The 17,688-nt window shown below is 40.0% G+C and overlaps 1 long non-coding RNA gene across 6 annotated transcripts; it reads right to left on the reverse strand.

Annotated features, from left to right (window-relative positions):
• Positions 1 to 10,854: 10,854 nt before the first annotated feature.
• LOC113317171 lies at positions 10,855 to 15,335 on the reverse strand. Of its 6 annotated transcripts, none has more exons than XR_003343303.1 (8): positions 15,065 to 15,335; positions 13,777 to 13,870; positions 13,633 to 13,683; positions 12,955 to 13,485; positions 12,595 to 12,853; positions 12,153 to 12,480; positions 11,537 to 12,066; positions 10,855 to 11,441 (listed from the first exon to the last, which is right to left on the reverse strand). It is a non-coding gene; the product is annotated as an uncharacterized LOC113317171 (long non-coding RNA). The 6 variants fall into 6 exon arrangements; XR_003343306.1 differs by having other exon boundaries at positions 11,537 to 11,867; positions 11,973 to 12,066; positions 12,153 to 12,853; XR_003343304.1 differs by having other exon boundaries at positions 11,537 to 11,867; positions 11,958 to 12,066; positions 12,153 to 12,853.
• Between the last annotated feature and the right edge of the window lie 2,353 nt (positions 15,336 to 17,688).

The raw sequence follows: 17,688 nt of genomic DNA on the forward strand, positions 1-17,688 counted from the left end.
ATACCCCCATATCCGAGATCCTCAAGAAGATCGACGGACATCATAAAATCACTTATCCATGGAACAAAGGTCAGCAACCAGAACGAACTAAAAATAAGACTGACTTCTGCGAATTCCACCAATTTCACATCCACACGACAGACTCGTGTAGGGACTTAAATAAAGTATTGCAAGACATGATTAACGAGGGAGAGCTCTAAGAATACATTGCACAACAAACAGCTCCACCCACCACTGGGGCACCCATACGTCGTGTGGAGATCCTTCGCGAGGCACAATACTCAGGATGAAATACCATTTCACACTCGGCGATAACCACCCCCGTACGAGAAGGAAATATTACTGGAAGAATTCACAAACGAAATTTCAAAGGCGATGAAGTTTTCAGTGTAACCAGAGAACCCCCAATCGAAGAATGGATGAAACTACCCATCAGCCTTTCAGCTTCGGAGGCACCAGAAGGAGGAAAAAGCCATAACGACCCACTAGTGGTCACGATGGCCATCGCACTCCCCGAGAACGATGGCGAGGAAGCAAAGACTAAAGCACTACCCTGGGCAATGCCCAAAATCTTGATCGATGGTGGTCGTTCTTGTTGAAATCTTATTCTATGAAACGTTCAAACAAATGGGCCTCAAAGACTAGTGCCTCATACCCTCGACTTATAACATATTTGGTTTCAACGGGTCATCAACCTGTCCAAGAGGAGAGATAACATTAGATATCCGGGTTGGAAGAATCCTCACTAGTAAAAAAATGATGTTCGGTGACAGTTAAAAACTGTTATTGTATTATTTCTGTAACAGTGTTAGTTTTTTCTGCGGTGTTACTAAAGCCGCTGTTACGGAAAGTTTATAAAACATGTTACGGAATGACTTCTGTAACAGTGCTAGTTTTTCTGCGGTGTTACTAAAGCCCCTGTTACGGAAAGTTTATAGAACCTGTTACGGAATGACTATTGAAAAATGACTTATGAATTCTAAAACTGTCACTGTTAATAGTTTTTGGTAACAGTTTAGTCAATATGTGTTACTAAATAATTTGCTATGGTATCTGTTTTTCATAAAACTGTTGCTATTATTTGAGTAACCGTAACAGTTTTTATAAAAACTGTCATCAAAAACAGTATAAAGGTAAAAATTTATAATGAAACTACCACCAACTCCACCACTAGCGCCGCCACCACCTCCACCACCAGCATCGCCGCAACCATCACCACCATACCCGCCACCATTCCACAACCACAAGTTGGGATTCTTGAGCTTGAAATATAAATTCTATAAAATTGCTCTTCACAGGATTCGACCTTGAGACCTATTACACCTAACTATAACTTTTGAACCGCTATTTCATACTTTGTTTTTGGTTAATATTATCTATATAAAATACTTATTCTCGTTAAACAATAAACTATCGACCTCCACCACAACCTTCGTTGTCACCGCCCAACTACAACACATTTATATTGTAGTATTTCTACATACTGTACCACTTGTTTATTATTTTTATTAGATTTTAATTTCTGTTAAACCTCAGATAACCATCCATGAGCCATGGCTAGATCTTATTGCATGAAATTAAATCAACAAATAAATTGTGACATGTCGGTCTAGAGCTAGGTAATCTTTTTGAAATGGATTTCCAGATAACTAGTTATGTAGATAAATAGTAACGGTTTTTTTTTATAGAAATGTCATGATAAGGTCAACTATGGTGACTTATTAAATATGTTACGGTACCATGGGTATATCGTAACAGTTGGTCTAAAAAATGTCACGATAATGTCAACTATGGTGACATATTAAATGTGTTACAGTAACATGAGTATATAGTAACAGTTGGTCTAAATAAATATCATGATAATGTCAACTATAGTAACATATTAAATATGTTACAGTAACATGGGTATATAGTAACACTTATTATAAAAAAATTTATAATATACAACCTAGATGACACTATGTAACATTTCTTACAAAAAATGTTACCATTATTTAACAACTTAACATTTAGTAACAGGTAATTTACGAACTGTTACCTTACAAAAGCTTGAACTGTTACTAAATGTCACTTTTCTACTAGTGCCTTACCTTAACCACTTTCTGCATGGTAGATGTATTGTCACCCTACACAGCTATTGTCGGACGGTCCTGGGTCCACGGAATCAAAGGAGTGGCTTCAAATTACCATCAAAGACTAAGATTTCCTACGCCTGATGGAGTGTCAGAAATTATTGGAGACTCTGGCGAAGCAAAGTATTGCTACAAAATGGACGTCCAAAACGGCGAGAACAAAGTAAACTCTGCAAAAACACAGGCAAGGAGGGCTAGAAATATTGATAACTCGAGTGAATCCCGCGACTACATTGCAATAAGAGATGCACCAACACGCTTGTCTGACGCCTCAGCCTCATGTAACACCATAACCTCGAGATCGACCACACGACCCTTATAGCAATCACAGAACCTCCCCGATGAGGGAGAAATCGAACCTCGTCCCCATAACAAGGTTCGAGACATCCCTAAGAAGAGTCATGGAGAGTATCACACAGGAATCAACCTAGAATGGAGAATGTCGCCACCCAACCAACGAGCAACCTTTAAGGAGATAACTTTTCCAAGCTCACGGCATATCATACTACAGCCACCACCATCTGGAAACAACAAGTCGTCAACAGGATCCATGGGAATATCTTCCCAAAAACTGGCTACTGATTGGATTATAGACGTTGCGTCCACAGGCTCTTTACTATCCTTATTGGACAGTTACTCGGGTTATAGCCCTTGCCTCGAACAAAGATGCCCACCTCAGTCAGGAACAACATACAAAAGGCGAGAGTACACCCTCTCCCAAGTCCTCGGAGATACATTAAGTCCTTGGACATCCATCAAGAAGGCACAAACGTTGCCAAGCCCAATTAGGCTACTAAGAAAGCTTACTTCACAAAGTAGGACGTAAGCAAAGCCCAAAATATTACTTCAAACTGATGAGAAGCATTAACGCAATTACAACTTATCTCTCACTAAGTACAATATACATCCCATGATGGTTGATATCTAGAAGTTAGAGCTTCGAGCCCCTACTTGTAAGCAGGTCATGCGACCCCCTCGAAATGTCCTAAGGGCTCACACCCTCTTTTGAAATTAATAAAACTACTCCTTTTGTATATTGCTTGTTTATGTTATGTATATTTCAATTCCTGTCATCGCATGTGTTTACTTTTCCTTTCTGATTTATATATGCACGTAGGATAGTTGCATCATACTTGCATTTCCAATAAAACACACAAATACACTGAACAACTATGGCACGGTGCTGGCCGCACCTCCTATTCTACAACAAAACAACGCGGGTAAAACCACCCCAAGTTACCTTACACAGGAAACAAACCTAAGGTAACGTCGTCCCGATCATGATATCGGACGATGTCCTGATATGACAGGAGATACCCAGATTTGACAACCCTACCTTACGCCACAGTAAGGATTGATCAACCAAGGTATCACCCTTGACAATATGCTCCGACATCAAGCTCAAGGAACAAGTGCTCCTATAATTGGAACTAAACAAAACATACAAGGCTAAATGAAAGTTGCTACAATCCTAGTCTAACACCATAAGAGATAGCATGTCCAGTTAAGGAATTGATCACTCCTTGGATATGTTACCCAAGGTTGGACCACCAATGTACAATCGAAACTCTTTCAAAGCCAAATCATGATGCAAATATCATGCGATTAAAACGAAGGCAGTCGCCAAACGGCACTGTCAAAAGCAATTAGTAACAATGTTAAAAGCGCCTCCCACATACGAGGACTTACCGCAAAATAACAACAAAGTCATGCCTCCCACAATTGAGGACTTTCCAATAAAGACGAAAATGTTTCGACAAAGGTGCATATAAATCTACTAACTTATTTTCAACATGAGAAACTAATAAACAGAGGCTAAAACAAACAGACATCGCTTGCACAAAACAATGGGAAAGCTCAAGTCTGTGCACCATCAGGAGCCCCTTGATCGTCGTCCCCTTCATCCTCGACGTCATTAACATTCTTCACAGGCTCGGACTCGACAACCGGGGGAGGGACCACGATGTTCGCAGCAGCAGCGATGGCGACTCGTTGACGCTCTCGAAGGACGACAACTTTACAAGCTTTTGTTATCAAAACCTTATACTCCGCATGAAGGTTATTCAACTTCTCATCCTTCTCCGCTTGAGCAAAAACTAATTCTTCCTCATGACTGCTCACCAACTCGTTAAGCTCCTGATCAAGGCCCCGCCTAGCCACCCTCTCTTTCTCCAATTGACGCTCCAACTCAGCCTTTTGCTTGCAAGCCTCTGCAAGAACAAAGCAAAAAGATTAACTCGTGCGAAGTATCATGGAAAAAAAATACACAAGCTGATGCATAAGTAACCTTCGTTTTCAAACAAAATAGCGGCTAAATTATGTTATAATCGAATCTTTTCAGCATCTAGAGCACTAAGCCGGGCTTCCACAGGAGTTACTCCATATCACCATGAGGACAAGATCGCATATGTCTATCCCTCTCCTTCTCCAGGGAAACATAATCCCGCTTAATCCTTCTCACTTCTTCCCTATCACCTTCGGCTTGTGCTATGATGGGTATATGATCGCATTGCCAATTAATAAGCCCATATTTCGCGCTCGAAGCACCTTGATCTCATCTGAACGCTCCACATCTGTTCTCTTCGCTTTCTCAAGCAAGTCCCGTAACTCCACAGTGCGTCTCCGATGTACCTCAACGTCCTCACGCAACTTCACATTCTCTTGCTCTAAGGAGTCAATCTTACACTGGCGCACGCTGACATCAAGTCTAAGACAACTGCGCTCTCTAGCATGTCTATGACCAACATTATCTAACTGTTCCTCCAATCGTTTGACCACAACTACCAATACAGGGATTATTTCAGAAGTTTCATCCCTATCAAGAAGGTGCAATATTAAGGATATAGAGCAGATAAATACCTTCTAATTCCTTCTTATCCTGGTGAAAGGCCAATGCTTCATCCTTCGCCAAAGCCAATGTAGTACGAAGTAGTTGAATTTCTTGCTCAGCAGCTTTAGCCTTCCTCATAGCAACACGAGCCTCGGCTAGGATACCAATCCTCAAATTGTTTCTCTAAAAATACAACAATACCAGTCAAGACTGGGGCAAAAAAAAATAATCATACAATGATGAAAAACGGAAACAAGTTAAACACCGCATACCGATAGCACCAGCTGTTGCTGTGCAGACCTGTCCAAATACGCCATGACGCGAGCTTGCTCGTCATCGCTCAGCTGAGCATACCTATCCGAGTGTATGATATTCATCGCCTCGGATCCGCCACTAAACCAGGGCGTAAAAGAAGAAGCACCAGACGGACCCGCTGGAGCAGAAGGAAAACCACTATCAAATTTTCTTGGTACACTCGGGGTACCACCACCAACATTCAGAGTCACAACAAGACCATCGCTACCTCGCCATCAACACCTGCACCCCTTCCAGCGATATCCCTCGCCTGGGGAAGAGTTATCTCCGATCCAAAGGCAGCACCAGGATCGGACGGATCATCCAACAGAGTTTGATCAAGGTCTTCGAAGAATGAATCGGAAAATCCAACATTTCATTCTCACCAAACAAAGAATCCACTTCCAGGGCATGTTCAATAGCAGCAGCAGGAGCATTCGATGGCCCAGCACCATCAGCTAATCTTCTCCTCTGCCAAACCACACAAACACATTGGCTGCTAGGGCAAAAAACAGGGGAACGGTATATATATACATCAAAAAACCAGGACAAGTATTTTTTTACCTTAGCATCCTCACTAGCTCAGGATGACTGAGACAAACGCCTACGAGGGATAACCTACTTAAGCTCCCAGGGACTATAGGCAGGCAGATGGGCGTGCTTCTCAGGAATACAAGGAAGAACATTACCAATATCATCCCAAACATAAATTTAAGGGCCCATAATTCGGATAGGAGCAACAGGACACTTGGGATCGTGAGTCTTACGACTAGTACGTTGAGTAGCAACAGGAGGATCCAAATCGGAGAGATACTGAGAATCTCGAGCGCTCTTCGAGACCTAGAAATCCCAACTCCAAAGCCATCATAAGTATCGTATTGGTGACACCAGTAGTTCTCCACAAAAGTATCAGAGTTATATAGATCCTTCTGATCGGGAGTAAATCGATTCAACTCGTGCTGGGTAACCTTGCCTTGACTTCGGCGATTACACTCTCGGGCGATCCGATATAAATTACCATTGGGCTGATAAATGGTTCGTTGGGGATCAAGCTTACATAATACCTCGTACTGGAAGGGATTCAACGGACAGTACAGAGGAAGACGAAGGCCGACGTCAAGTTGACCCACTGAAACTATGATCTCGTTAGGACCACAGGGGTTCTTCTCGAAGAGATCCTTAGAAATAATACCAAACTTCCCCTTAGGAGTGGCAAAACAAATATTGAACCGCTGGAGACGATGCCTAACCCTCACTGATTCCAGAAACGCCTCATCAGACAGGCCGGAAAAACGCTCAGAACTAGGGGTTCTCATCGAAGCTTTTCCAAGACTAGTAAAAAATCAAACGGAAGCAAAGAAGTGAGAAAAATTGCTAACATGGCAAAGAAAAACCAGACTAAAACAAACGTACACTGAAAAGAACTGCCGGAAAAATGGCGGCAAAGCTTCACAGTCGGAGCAAAAGAGGGAAGTTACCAGCCAAAATGACTGTAATAACCACATAACCAAAAAAGGGAAGGAAGCAATGACAAGAATCATTGATACTAACAAAACCGGATGATTACATCGGAGAAAAAAAAGTAAAGAGAAAAAGAAAGGGACCATACCGTCTTGAGGAGCGAGATGGGGAGTTCCTCCCAGACATTATAAATCTCTTTATAGGACACAAGCAGTTAAGAAGAAACAACAAGAGACAAAGGAGAAAAAGAATGAAAAGGCTTTGAACTCTGAAAAGAGATATTAAAGGCGACATTCTCTCTTCCCAATAGATTTTATAAGAAATCAAAGGACTTCCAACCGGCGCGTCAAGTCCAACGGGTAAAAGCGTATTAAAAATGCAGACGTGACGTAAGCCAGGGATGTGGCGGAAGGTTGCGACGGTTACATAGTTTTCTTCCCATCATGCCCTCGGAAAGTTGCAAAGAAAAGGAGCAAAATGTGTGGGTAAAATACCCGACGGCCACGTGTCAACATCCCAAGGGATGAATATATGATGAGATGATGAGGTTGGAGCACCGAATCATTCGTAGAGAGAAGGATTTGTCTCAGTCGAGGCAACTGAACAAACGCCACATGAATGACGCGTGTGTATAAAGGTCTAATCTGCTCAGACGATCAAGTCTAAAAAGCAAGACTGCATTTAATGAAGGATAAGAACAGAACTTGGGTAGTTGGGCATCGTGACGGAAGACTCGGACGATCTATACTACGACCCAGAGGCGATGGAGCACGAGGATCTCCACAGAAGGACAGCACGATCCAAGGGGGAGAGAGACAACTCGGAGGGAGGACCAAGTATGCCATCGCGAGGGACGGTATAGAACGAGTCCGATGGATCCAGGACGATGGAAGACAGCTCACCCAACTCGGACGATCAAGCGACTACGAGTTCGTTCTGTCTATAAATACCAATCCATGTACCAGGAGATGGATAACTTATGTAATCCTAGATGGTCTTTCTACAGAGAATTCCCGAGAGAGATTTAGATAGAGAGAAAGTGAGAAATCTAGAAGAGAACTTTCAAGGGTAAGACCTTATAATCAATAAGAAAACATCTTCTTCCCCGTGGAAGTAGGTCTTCATGGCCGAACTACGTTATATGCTTGTGTAAATCTTTACATTTAATGTTATTTACATCTTGTTCATGTTGAATCTTGTATGTTTAAGTAGTTTTTAGTCTTTAATATTACTTGGGGGTAGTAGTCAGAAAAGATGCAGCTACAGTCTTGGATGATCACCTAAAACTTTCCACAAGTCTGTCAGTTCGGTGGCGAACTTGGATGGCTGAGATTGCATCTCATGAGGAAGGGTAGTCGTTGATTATAGCTACCTTCTGTTTGTGCCTGATAATGTCACAGTGACGTTTTTGGTGTATGCCAGTGGCACTGCGGCATGAATGGCATATCTCGTGCATGCCAGTGGCACGGTAATGCAAGTGGCGCCTGGCGTAGCCATGGCCACTGGATTTAGGCGGCTGGTCGCCTAAAAGTTTCCACAAGTCTGTAAGTTTAGTGGAAAACTTGGATGGATGAGATTGCATCTCATGAGGAAGAGTATTCGTTGATTATGCATACCTTATGCTGGCGCCTAACAATGGTACAATGGCGCCTTTAGTGCATGCCAGTGGCATTGCGGCACGACTGGCATAGTGCGTGCATGCTAACGACACGATGGTTCAAGAAGTGCATGGCGTAGCCATGGCCACTACTTTTTGGCACATTGGTGTTAGACTCAAATGTGGTATGGAAACATCAGTTTTAGTGGCCAAAATGATCCCAATGTTTTGTGGAACATTGTTTGGCGCAACAACTTTACCTAAATTAGGGTTTGGCATGCCGAAACCCTAATTAGCACATATGGCATGTAGTAGGTTTCTGTGGCATGGTGTTTTATACAAACGATGCCAGAGTCATGTCGGAGGAGCCATGGGCAGGCCACCATGTAGAAACGGCTATAAGAGCAAATATTTCCACGAGTGGCTATGGTGAGGTGCCTTTTTTAAGGTTTCCTAAGTCCGTACGACATGTGGCATGTTGCGTACCCGAGGTGGCATAATTTTGTGCCACAATTAGAAATTAGGGTTTCATCCACCGCGACTAGAGCATGGCCGCGCCTACGGTTTAGGCTAGCCAAATTGAAGTCCGTTGTGAAGCTGGTCACGCACGGAGAGTGGGTTGGAAAGTTTTGGCATGTTGTCGTGGTAAGCAACACGTTTGGCATGTGCACTTGGCATGCCCGTTTGGCGTGTGAGATTGGCATGCTTTTTGGAATGTTCGGCATGCCGTTTGGCATGTGCGCCTGACATGCTTGTTTTTTGCATGTTTGGCATGTCGTTTGGCATGTGCGCCCGGCATGCTGGTTTTGGCATGTTTGGCATGTGCACCTGGCATGCTTGTTTTGGTATGTTTGGTATGTCGTTTGGCATGTGCGCATGACATGCTTGTTTTGGCATGTTTGGCATGCCGTTAGTATGTTGGCGCGGTTTTGGGAAGCCAACTTAGTATGGCTCCCTCTTGACACAATATCCACCTCCTTTAAAACTGTGGAAGGTTTAGAGTAACCTGATTGGTCAATGAAAGTAGGGGGCCGACCAAGCTAGGGCGTGACTATCCTTTTGGTGCGCGTGGCGGGTTTAAACCGACCTTATTGGTCGACAAAGGAATAAGGGCTGGTTGGGTAGCATGGGGCGTGGCCAAGTGGCGTTGGCTAGCCTATGGCGTGGCCACGCTCCCTCTTATTGCTTCTCCTACTTCGCGACTTCTTTATTCTTTGTTTTCGGATTTCAGGTAGGACTTTACACCTACTAATCCACGACGGATCAATTTCTTAATTGTTTAAGTATAATTTCGACCAACAGGGCCTAATATACTGCGCAGGGCGCAACACCCTAATTCTTGCAAATTAGTTAGATTCACTAATATTGTGATTATCAAAAAATTGATTGAATTCTATGTGTTGACACATAATTCTTTATTTATAGAGAACAATATGCTTTCTGACTTAGTGTTCCGTGTAAGGACCTTAATTTTGATACTTGGAATTTTGCGCTGCTCTGCTGCGAGTGAACACAAATCCGTCATGCCATACCAATGTTGAGAGTTCTGTTGGGGAAATGAACACGGAAAAGTACTCAGGGGGTCTTACATTAGGGAATAATATAAGCAAGGTGTTGAAATTTACAGATTATCTGGGATTGTTGCTACATGCGCCAGTCTGGATAAATTTCATGTGAATATATTGAACGGCTCAATAAATGTGCCAGTGGAGAGGTTGACACTCATGGATCAGTTTCTTCGCAGAGTGACGTCACATCAGATGCAAGGTTTTACAAATTGAACCCTGAGCTAAAAACCACCATCAACAGGTGGGAATCCACATTACGGGAAAAACAGTGATCAACTACTTCCGAAAAGAGTTTTCATACATCTACGGCGACGTTTATCGATAGGTTGCACAATGGGGGGTGGGGGGTGTAGAAAATCCTCAAATCTTTACAAGCCTTCAGTTATAGTCATAAATATAGTTGTCGATTAGTTTTTTTATAATGCTTGCTTCAATTGTAAATGTCTTTCAAAATTTCCTCTTAATGCCTAACAAAACTCATATCTGGGTTGTGAAAATAACTCCTACACTACACTTGTTATTACTGCAGAAATTTTGTTGACAACTACGGTCATAGTTGTATGTCTTTTTTTTTGACAACAATTACTATAGTTGTACGTTACTTTACTTGACAAATTATGTATGAGTTGTATCTCAAGTATTTGACAACAAAAGAAAGAGTTGCAAGTTATTTTCTTGACAACTTATGTATGAGTTGTGTCTCAATTATTTGACAACAGAAGGAAGAGTTGCAAGTTATTTTGTTGACAACCTATGTATGAGTTGTATCTCCAGTATGTCGCAATAATAGGAAGAGTTGCAAGTTATTTTCTTGACAACTTATGTATGAGTTGTATGTCGGATCTTTGATAAGTATTGTTAGATTTGTATTCCAAATATTTGACAACCAAGTAGCAAAAACATGTATTACAATCCACTTACAAGCTTCTATAATAGTTGTGGTACTTTATCATTTGTGGAAAAAAAATGAAATTGGCTACATCATTTAAATATACCAGCATTATTCATCCAAATGTACCAGCATTCACTAAAATGTACCAGCATTAATTCAAACACTTCAACCCCTCACACAGTTAACCATTTTTAGATCATTCAAGCATTAACCTATTCCACAATTCAAAATATCCAGTGACACAAAAAAAGAGCAACAAAAGAAGAAAGTTTCTTGAAACACTCCCAAAGAAGATTAAGAAGTCAGATGGCTAGTCAAGCAATATCAAATCCTTGGCCCATGAGATGCAAGTTCCTATAGCATCATGGATACACTTCAACTAATTGGTTTTCCTGTAGAGAAGAGCATCATCCACACGAGAAGTTTTCACAGATACCTTGTAAGCTCCAAAACCTATTGGCATTCCATGGATAAACTTCTTTGGATCAGTTTCAGCAATAAATGCATCAGCCACAATCTCGACCTCAACGTACCAACTTAGTACCCTGCAAGCTCTATTCTTCTCTGCAACTCCCACTGGCTTTTGCACCACGTCTGTTCTACTCAATGGAATGCCATTTTCACGGACAATGCTAGCGCTCGCATGGTTGTTACTGGCATTTTCATACTACAGAAAACATGCCACAGTTACAAGAGAAATTTACATAAATCAAAGAGAAAAAAATGCCATACTGCAAAGAAGAAACATGTAAACAGACTTACATTTGGACTGGGCTTTTGTAACAGTGATCCATCATGGCAACAGACACATCTCGAGCTCCTTTCCTATATAAAGACCAAACCACATCAATAATAAAATTTTCACCTCTAACATCATAAATCTCTCATTCAATTCCATCAGACTTTCTCGACACTCGTTAATGATCTTCTTATAATGGGACTTGACAACCATCTTTGTCTTTGTCTATCCAAACCCTATTCCTTTGAGTCGACCTGGTTTGTCACCACCAAGAGCTTTGACAAGAAGATCATCTGTGACAGATGATCCACCAACATCGGCACCACCATGTTCTTTAGCTCTTGCAAGTTTCTCCTGTATTAGTGTGAAACATATTACTGAAATTTATGAATTGAATCATTCAAACACATAAACAAAGAAATAATAAGTTTCTTGGGTCCTCACAAAAGCCTCAAATACCCCTGGATTTGGTTCCTTTCCTTCTTTTTGCTCGTGACCCCTTTTTTCACAATCGAACTCTATCAATCTCTTCAGTTGTATTCTGCTCATTTTGCTGCAAGAAAAATGTAAATCCAGTTAGTTAAAAAATCCACAAATAGTTCTTAAACATTCATACTAGCAAACACATAATGAACATACCATTTTCGCCTCCAGTCGAGCATAACCTTGCCTACTGAGCGTGTGTGAGGTGGTATGCTTTTGTCGAATTTCCTGCATTTTGAGTCTTTTTGCGTGACAAAGTAATGGAATGTCATTAAATAATAATACATAACCAACTCTGAATTTCTCCGGGCAAATAGTTTTTACGAAATCTTCCCACTCATTGTATGACATGTTCTGTGGTTTAAGTGTTTTAATCCTATTCTCTCTTTATTCTTCTTCCAACTCATCAAGGGCGAGTATCTTACATGCTTTCCTAGACCTAGCCTCCTTAAGATAACAACCCATCTTCCCATAATAGTAATCTCTGTAAAAATCATCAACAATGAACCTCATATGCAAATAACAGTAAAGGAGTTGAAATTAATATTGAAGGTTAAAATAGCTAAAGAGGTAAAGAGTCGAAGATTTAAGAAATTACCTGGACAATCTTCCATATACTATATTTGGATTCTTTAGGGACCACTTTCCAATCCTTGCAAGTTAATGAAATGTTTCGCCTTACCAAAACTCCTAACACACTTGCAAGTTGCACGGAAGGGTCACCAACAGGCCGATCTTTATTGTTAAAGCTAACAATGGCCTTGTATGGATTTTTTGTTGTCCTATGTTAGCCCTAGTGAAGCCATCCGTGTTGGGCCACGAGGAACATGCTTTCTCTTTTGTTCTCCTTGTACAACCTAAGTGTTATCGCAGTTATCAAGCAAAATAGTTAAAAAAGGACTAAAAAACTACTATAAAGAAACAATTTAACTTAAGTCAACGACACAAAGATTTATACCTCATCTCCTTTTTCATTTTCATTTGTTGCGATGTCATTCTCTCTATCATTCTCCATTTCATTGTCTTCACCTTCCCTCTCTTCAGTAGCAACAACATTCTCCAGTTACGCTTCCTCTTCATCTTCTTCAAGAATATCATAGAAGGTATTATTTGGATTCCTGACTTGGACATTCGGACATGGGAATGATTGGTACAATTTCCGCTTTACTGTCGTTTCCTTCACAGTAACTTCCTTGGAGCGTGCAATTTGAGATGTTGCTGATGTGAACTGGACTGGTTCAGATTGTGTGGCGCTTTCCGGTTCAACTAAACTTTTCCTTTTCCTAAGTGATAATCGTGTTGTAGTACTCTTTTCAGCAGTATGTTCTCGTTCCTCTGACCTGTTCTTAAATCTATGTGATGTACGTCTTGGTGTCTTTTCATGTTCAGTTGGTGAATGACTTGGAGATTTTTGGATTGCAGGTTTCTATGAAATCTTCTTCTTCTTAGGAGTTGTTTGTTTGATTTCAGACTTTGAAGGCTGCGAACTCTGCTTGTTTTTCAAAATGATATGCAACTTAAATAAGTTAATAACAAGAGTTTGGTAAATAAATTGAGTTATACAAATAAAAGAAACTGAATCAAGATAGTTTGGTTAACTATATAATAGGTTAATCAAGATAAAATGTTTTAGTACCTTATTCTTTTGTAATGGGACAGACTGGACAGTTCTGTCTTGCTTGCTAATCTGCAACATAAACTAGAATAGGTCAAACAAAACAAGATGGTAAATAAATCATTACACTTAACAAAGAATGATATGCTCATGATAAGTCTTTACCTTCTTCTTGGGAGTTGCAACAGACTTTTTTGTCGTGGCTTCCTTGCCCAAATTGTTCTTCACCATTCTTTCACGCGTACAAATACTACAAAAACTAAATTAAAAAGTCCAAAATTGGAAACCAAAACCACCAGATCACCAAGATTGTACAAGTTTAAACAACACATGTGAAACATGACTGACACTTGGAATCAACCACATATTGCATTCAAACATCAACAAAATATTGTAAGTAAGTCGATCGCTTATGAGTAAATGAGGATAAAGAGTAAGTCGATCACTTAAAAAGAAGCAATTGTCTCGCTCATAAAAAAAAGAGTGCACTATCTCTAATCAATCTTTAACAACCAAATTTATCATACATGTATCTATAAAAAAAAAAAAAAAAAATCAAGAACCATGTAACCACCAAGCAACTGAGAACATGAGGTTGGAATACCGAAGCCCTGGGAAATTCTCAGTTGAGAATGAGCCAGGGGTTCGGGACTCCAACCACCTAGTCTTACTTGATAGCTACATACTGCTGCTGCAAGAACATGAATAACTTTATGCAGAGATGATGAAATCAATCAATGAAACTTGCAAGAAGATTATAGACTTTATCAAAATCAATCCACATATACATTAACCTACAATAGCTATCACGTTACAAAATCAAGCAACCTATAACCACCAAGAAACTCACACATGTTGGTTGGAATACTGAAGCCCTACACAATTCTCAGTTGAGAATGAGCCAGGGGTTCAATAATCCCACCAGCAGGTCTTGCAGATTCACTTAATAGTTTTCATGTTAAAAAAATAGTCATTCTTAAACCTGAATCAACCCAATCATATTGCAAACAAGCATGGATATCAAACAAAATTGGAAATGAGAACACAAAAAGATAAATCATCAATTTCTGTATATAACTCTAACTCTAAAACCCTAAATCAATCCACATATATTCGGTTCATCACAAATCAAACTATAAATCAATTATCATGTGAATCGGAACTGTACAAACCCTAACTCGGGTCAGAAAATAACTCTAAATCAAACCCAATGAAATATAAAAGATACTAAATCTATCTCTAAATCAATCCATATATGAATCGGTTTTGTAAAGATCCCTAACTCGGTAACAAAATAAAACCCTAATAAATCAAACCCTAAATTGAACACAAAGAAAGTTAAAAACTCTAAATTTAACTCTCAATAAACCCACAATTCAAAGGCTAACAAGAAATCAAACAGAAAATGGAAAAAAAAAATAAAAAAAAAAACCTAATCAGGTGAGATTTATACCTGAGGTTGAAGATGAGATTTATGAGTTTCCGATCGATTACTGTTTGAGTTTGAGTTGAAGTTTTTCTAAGTTTCTGATTGATTAGAGTTTGAGGTGAAGTTTTTCTCTTTGATTTCCTTAAACTTGACATGAAAAAATGAGTTGCAGAGACGGAGAGAAAGAAAGAGGAAGAGAAACAAATGAGTTGTGTGGCGGAGGAAACAAAGTTTTGGAGGATGTTCCCAAAGTTAGGGTTTATTTTCTGTTTGGGTGGGAAAAAAGTTTAGGCGGGATGTTTGGGTGAGAAACACACAATCCGCATGATATTGTTTATATCCATCAAATAAGTAGAGGTTGATACGTTTTTTATGCTGAGAAGGTGTCAGTACACTTGTGATGTGACTTTGCAGAACAGGCATGTCTACTTAGTTGTGTCGTTTTATGCTGATCTTGTTCGTATCCGACGAAAGGGAGAACCGAATATTCTCCAACAAGAAGATCAATTGACAACCACCATGAAATAGAAGAAACAAAAATAAGATTCCAAGTGTCCACCGAATGCCAACGGAGAATACGAAGTTGAAAAAGTTTTAGGGTTCTTCTTCGTTCGTGTTTGGGTTATTATAACAGATCCCTATAACCTTTTCAATTTCATATTCCCCGTTGGCATCAACACACTTTTTAGGCACATCTTCAGTTTCTTCTATCTCATTCTTCTCTGTTGATCTTCTACAAAGAACTACGAAGCTTTTGCATATAATTGCTAAGACAGCGGGTGAGTTGATTTTCAAGGAGGTGTGAATCCGTAATGATACTAAAACACTTCGTAAATAAAAACACAAAAACTTATCTATAAATTAAGTGAGTTGATTTTCAAGGAGGTGTTGGAGACTGGGTTTAGGTAACAGATATGTCATTGTGAAGTTCTAGTTATGGGTTTTCTCAGAGAAAAATGTCACCCCTAAAATCTATCTGAAGGTTATAATTAATCCCAAATTTTGTTTGTTTAATGTTCCTGCTGATATCTTCAATCTTGTAAAGGAAGATTACAAAGTTGTAACTTGATTTGCATAAAGGACATTTGCTTTTAGAATAAACCGAAATGCCGCAGTATCCTACGTGTGCCCGTTGCTTGGAATGTCATCAGTGTTGCCTAGAAATTGAACCTGACTGATAATAAAACATCAGGATTATCATCCTAAAAAGAGCTGCCAGTAAATTTTTTGTTCAACAAAAAATATGGATTTGACTGGGTTTGATTTTGGTTTGTATAAATATCAATTAGGCATGATTTACTAAGTAATGGTATAAGACTGACCGACTTCATCTCTACTACATCCATAATTTCAGCTTTCTGTCGTTGCCTCCTGAGGCTACCTTCTCACCATCCGGACTCCAATCCACGTCAAAAACCTTGTCAGATAACAGTAAATTCAAAATAGTGTTGGGGTTCTGAAGTTATGAATGATGGCAGAAAGATAAAAATTTAAGGGTCAAAATCTTAGAAGTTATTTACGAAGTGTTTTAGTATCATTACGGATTCACACCTCCTTGAAAATCAACTCACCCGCTGTCTTAGCAATTATATGCAAAAGCTTCGTAGTTCTTTGTAGAAGATCAACAGAGAAGAATGAGATAGAAGAAACTGAAGATGTGCCTAAAAAGTGTGTTGATGCCAACGGGGAATATGAAATTGAAAAGGTTATAGGGATCTGTTATAATAACCCAAACACGAACGAAGAAGAACCCTAAAACTTTTTCAACTTCGTATTCTCCGTTGGCATTCGGTGGACACTTGGAATCTTATTTTTGTTTCTTCTATTTCATGGTGGTTGTCAATTGATCTTCTTGTTGGAGAATATTCGGTTCTCCCTTTCGTCGGATACGAACAAGATCAGCATAAAACGACACAACTAAGTAGACATGCCTGTTCTGCAAAGTCACATCACAAGTGTACTGACACCTTCTCAGATTAAAATTTGGAGAATCCCATTGGTTTAAGAAAAGCATACGGATTGAGAAGAAAACACAAAATTTAGTAAACCAAACAAGGCTACTAACCGTTAGATTGGGTTGTGATTTGTTTTCCTTAAATTTGTTCGTCGGATTACCAAAAATTACAATTACAATAAAACCATTATAGGGATAAACTCAAAATTCTAGTGACTTCGGCTTGCAACTGGGTCCGAGATCGAAACATGGCGGTGAGTGGACTAGCGTAAGTCGGAAACTTTGTTAGGACGACGAATCTGAGCCTCTCCATGTAAAATTTCTCCGGAATATTCCCCCGAAACCTTGAAAACCCCTAATTACGTCAACTTCGAGAAAGAAAGGTGACTCCGAGATCGAAACCTGGCGGTGAGTGGACTAGCTAGTGTAAGTCGGAAACTTCTTCAGAACGACGAATCTGAGCCTCTCCAGGTAAGATTTCGCCGGAATATTCACCTGAAACCTTAAAAAACCCTAATTCCTTTGACTTCGAGAAAGAAAGGTGACTCCGAGATCGAAACCTGGCGGTGAGTGGACTAACGTAAGTCGGAAACTTCGTCAGGACGGCGAATCTGAGCCCCTCCAGGTAAGATTCCGTTGGAATATTCCCCCGAAACCTTGAAAAACCCTAATTCTTAGTCCCTAGTGATAATGC

The sequence above is a fragment of the Papaver somniferum genome, chromosome 10 (genome assembly GCF_003573695.1).
Source record: "Papaver somniferum cultivar HN1 chromosome 10, ASM357369v1, whole genome shotgun sequence".
NCBI lineage: Eukaryota > Viridiplantae > Streptophyta > Magnoliopsida > Ranunculales > Papaveraceae > Papaver > Papaver somniferum.